Consider the following 5,602-nt stretch of genomic DNA (forward strand, 5'->3'; position numbering starts at 1 on the left):
TAATATTTATTATATTTTGTTGTTGAAATCTTCTCTGGATGAAAGTTCATCTTTTAACAAAGAAGCTTGTCGTTTTCTATTAAAAATTCACCTATTTAGTATAATTTAATTTTTCTTGGATAAAAATGCACCCATTTAGTGGCGAATTCAACTATTTTGTTCAAAATTCATTCTATTTGGTTGGAAAAGTTCGCCTTATTGGATTGAAAATGCAATTTTTTTCGCAGAATCTTGTATCTTTTTTATGAAATATTTTTTTCTTGAAAATGTATCTTTTTGATTCAAAAATTTATCTTTTTTAGTATAAATATAATAATTTTTTACGAAAATGAAACTTTTTAGTAAAAAATTCTTCTTTTTTTCTTGAGTATTCAAATATTTTGTTTGAAAGATTTGGTTGAATCACTGTGTCAAGAAATCTTTTTTTTTTTTTGAAGATTTATATTTCTTGTTGAAAATTCATCTCTGGTTGAATTTTGAACTGTTTTGTTAAAAAATAATCTCTTTTATTTGATAATCCAACGACGTGGGTGAAAGTTAAACTCAATTGTTAAAAATATATTTATTTTTATTGAAGGCTTATATATTTAGTAGAAAATTTAACTGTTTAGTCGAAAAGCCTTTTTTGGTTTAAAATTAATTTTTTAATTGAAAATATAACTTTTTCATTTTTTTTAATTCATCTTTTTAAGTTGAAAATTCTCCTTTTTAGTAAAAAAAAAATAATTTTCTTAGTTTAAAGTTTCATGTTTATTCGGTAAAAATGTATCGTGGGAAATTAATTTTGTTCTGAAGTCATATTTTAGTATAAAAATTTAATTTTTGTAGAGAAAATTCGTCTTCTAGCTTAAAGGCTCAACAATTTAGCTAAATTTTTCTTTCTTTCTTGAGTAAACAATTTTTATTTGTTGGGAATTCGCCTGGTTGGTAATAATATTCTTTGCTTAAATAAATTTGATCTTTTTTTAATGAAATATGAACTATGAAACTTTTTTGTTGGGAATTTATCTTTTTAGTTGAAAATTTTTTATTTGTATCTGAAATACTGTTTTATTCCATTTATAAATGATTCTCTTTAAAAAATGTAACGAGATTAAAATGCTGGTATTTGAATATTAATGAACAAGAAAATGAAAAATTAGTCAAATAGGTAACAATAACTAGCAAGAACTAGCAAAATATTGCTGGAAACTAAAAATTACGTACAACTAAAAGGGGGGGGGGTAGACATATTTTGTTACGGTTTGTTGCAGGGGGAGGGGGGAAGAGATTTTAGAAAGGGTCTATAATCCGTTATGTAATTTAAGTATGGCCCCTAACCTTAGAGCGGCATTATTGAGAAATTTGGATCTGAACTTTGGGCGAGTAAAGCAAAGCACAGGAGTGGGGATAGAACCCGAGCTCGCACCAGGATTAACGGCACTATTTAGAACGATACTATTGAGAAGCTGGATTGTAGAATATTTATTGTTTTTTTCTCTCGCTTATTTCAGTATATAATAAAAAATGACGAAAAAACATTAAAATAAGTTGTAGATCATTCAAAAATACGCCCTTCATGTGGTATACATTTTGTTTCTAGAACCATTTTTTTATATTATTTTTAATAATATTCTGTTGGAATAATACTATAAAATTGCAGTTTTATTTAGAAATATTCAACTTATTATCCACCTTTCACTTTAAAAAAAGGCAATAAATTAATGCAACTTTACAAATCTAATTGCTTAAATAAATTATTATTGCGTATGACTATCTCCTCCTATAGTAATGCTAGATAGTTGCGTTTTTTCTAAATTAAAAATTTTTTGTTTACTTTTCACTGATTGGCGTACTAATTTATACAAGTTAATAGTCATAATTGTTTATAACTATCTGATCTTAGATAAGTGTTAAAAAGTAGCGGTTTGATCAGAGTTTTTCAAATTTCTTCCAACTTTTCAGTTAGACTGATGCAATCATTAATACAAGCTAATTTTTTTTTAATTTTTAAATTTTCTTTGGGTTTTTAGTTATAAACAACTAATAAATACACAATATAAAGAATTAGTTTTTAAAACTTTCTTTAAAGACTGAATTTTAAAATATTATTAATTAATCAATTATACATCAATTTTTAAGATTTCTTAAAAAGAATTTTGGATTATTTGTCTACTTTTCACTTAGTTAGACAACAATTAATGTCATTTGTTATAATAAAACCAAAATTTAGAGTATTTTCAAATGATTTGGTAGCGAAAGAAAATAAAAAATAAACAATTACAATTTGGCGGTCAAACTTTGCAAGATACGACAACAAATAAATCAACACAAATTGTGCACCTAAAAAATGTCTAAAAATTTGTTATAAATTACTTTTTTATAGAGAACAAAATTTTTGCGTTATTCTTAGAAAATAACATTAAAAATATAAAATAAATTTGTTTGGATTAGCGATACAAGCTAAGAAGAAAAATAATAAGAAAAAGTCGCTCATCCAATAAAAATTGAAAACTAATACAAATTTTTAATCAACAATTTTGTGATAAAACGCGCAATTTTTGGTATCAATCGTAAAAAGTAAAATTTGTAAATAGAATTAAATTTTTTAAAAAAAGATGCAAGGTGCGAAAAAAAAGTTAGTAGACAAAAGTAGTTCACTCAAAAAGGATCTATCAATTGGTTATTAATAATTTTTAGATAGGAAGAGTAGATTTGATGTTATTCGCAAAAAATAAGATTAAAAATAAAAAAATCAAATTTGTGGAAAAACGACACAAGGGACGAAAAAATGAAGACGACAGTCGTTTAACCAAAAAATATCTACACATTTTTTATAAACTCTTGTTATAAAATGATATTAAAAATAAATAAATTATCTCTTTGGAAAAACTATACAAACTGCAATAACATTTTATTCAACACAATTTGTCACCTATATTATATCTACAAATCTGCTTAGACCCACCTTGCACTAGGATGCTTATTTTTTATTTGAATCATAAAAAATAGTATTGAAAACAAACAAATCAAATTGATGGAAAAATGAAACAAGTTGCAATGATAACATTAAAAACAATTTTTTAATGGTTTGGACTTTTTTTAAATTATAAATATAAGACATTATAATTATTTTTGTTTAAATACCGATGCATATTATGAATTGTAATAATATAAATTGATTGCAGTGATATACATTTTTAGGGGTAGTTAGGAATAAAAGTTAATGGCAAATAAGAAAAAAATGTTAAAGGAAATCATTAAAAATAAAATCTGTACTTTATTTTACAATGCCTGAATAAGCAACCCCAGACCAAGGTGTAGAAATAAATATAATATACGTTTAATATATAATAGAGTTGAACATAATGTAGAAAAGTTGAAATTTAGAAAAAATCAAGTGCGAAGCACGAGACACATGATGAGAATGTGTTCGTTGAAGCCGAAGGAGCTTTAACAAATGAGAATTCACAATCACCAAATTACAGTCGTCGATGCTTTGACCTTTAATTTTAAAAGGTTTGCGCCGAACTTATAAACAAATTTATTTATAAATTAATTAAAATATTTAAAATTAATAAATAATAAATTTGTAAACAAATATTCAATTTATAAACAACGACTTAGCGCGAAATAAATATTAAATATATTAAATATAAATTTTCCTTGAAGTAGTTATTGAGAGCTTTTTTGTTCAAATTAATGTGAATGTTATTATTTTTTATTTTTTCGTAACGAAAAAGTCAAAGAGAAGCTGAAAATTTCTGAAAAAAACCGCAAATTTCTAGCATTTTTTTAAGAGAATATAGTTATAAGCAAGAATAATTTATCTAAACAATCATGTTTGTTATATGCCATTAATTATTACGTGAATCTAAGTGTAAACTAGACAAAAAGTTGAATATTACATAAAAAACCTGTAACTTTCTAGAAAAATTCAAAGAGAATATTTAAACTAATAATAAATTGTTTTAAAAATTACGTTTGTTAAGTTGAAGTAATTATAACAACTATAACTAAAAATTTAAGAAAAAATGGAATTTTCAGAAAGATCTGCAACTTTCTAGCATTATTCTAAGAGAAAATTACTATAAAAAATATCAAAAAATAATATACATAATTATCAGAAGAAAATAATAGTTTTTTTCTAAAGTGAATAATTTTTTTAAGCATTTATTTTTGTGTAATCTCGAAAAATTTGGGGGTGACATGTTTAAAATTTCAAGAAAAAATTTCTAAAGCACCCTATACAAAATATGAATTTTTAAAAAGTCTATGGTTTCAATACATCGATATACGGGATTTGAAGAAAATTGTTGGTAAGACTTGCTCGGAATTTGATTTATTTTTCAAATCGTATATATCGTAGTTAGTTAATGTTAGTCAACTTTGTTTAAAAAGCCTTGATAATAGCAAATTAATATTTCAGAAACTGTCAAAAGCAAGGTCGAATTAATTATTATCAATTATATTAATAGAATTTTATTACACTATGTGCTAGAAATCCTACGCAGACGATGCATGCACCTATCGATTATTTCATAATTACATGGCTAGCGTTGCATAAAATATTTAAACTTTTCATGCAACGTATAGTTATACTAATAAGTGGCTACGGCCAACGTTAACAACATTAATTTTTTTCAGATATCTTCACATGGAATTATCGAAAATATCCTGGGAATTAAACAGGATTTATCAAAAACAAATGATGATGGAAATCGTAGCATATTTGATTATATTAACAGGCCTTTCATATAATTTATTCTCTGTCGTTTTTTTTTCTACTCGAAAATTCGAATCTAAAGTTTTTCAAATTACTCACGCGAGCATTTGGATTGTTATATATACGTACAAATTATTCAATCTTACATCTACTTGTGCCAAAGTTAGTCTAGAGGTAATAATTTTTTATAGATAATTGAACTGCCGGATCGAATAAAGGCACATACATTTTTTCGGCGCGAGCGCAAATGAGCTCCCTCAGGACAAAAAGAAGTCTGAAAATATTTTTTTACTGAATTAGTAATTGAATTTCCAAAAATTAATGTTCTAAACAAATATAAAAACTACGATAACTCATCCCGCATGAGCCGAAAAAATGTATGTGCCCTTATTCGATACAGCAGCTCAATTTTGAAGAATATTGATAAAAAGTTGTATGCAACTTTTAAATGATTATATTTAGATTCTTAAGACATTCCAACGTGGCGACTTGAACTGGAAATTATCGGAAATTTATTTATAAAACCGATAATTTACTTCTGATCGCAGTAAAGTTCAAGTTTTCCTTATTTCAATAAATTTAGTCAATTTATAAAAGTGATTTCTACTTTATCTACAGTCGCAGAGTTTTCAGATTATCTCTGTATACTCTAATTAAATCATAATTCATTATTCTTTTATTTATTTATAAATTAAATTAGTTGTTTGAAAATGTATCTAATTTGTGAAAAATTCTCCTTTTTATGTAGAAAATTAATTTTTATGGTCGGAAATTCATCTTTTTGGCATAAAATTCTACCATTGTTTAAAAATTCTACTTTTGGAAAAAATGCAAGTATTAAATACAGTTAAATATTTATCAGTTTATTTAAAATTCATTTTTTAAGTCGAAAATAAA

Source organism: Belonocnema kinseyi, chromosome 5 (genome assembly GCF_010883055.1).
Source record: "Belonocnema kinseyi isolate 2016_QV_RU_SX_M_011 chromosome 5, B_treatae_v1, whole genome shotgun sequence".
Classification (NCBI taxonomy): domain Eukaryota; kingdom Metazoa; phylum Arthropoda; class Insecta; order Hymenoptera; family Cynipidae; genus Belonocnema; species Belonocnema kinseyi.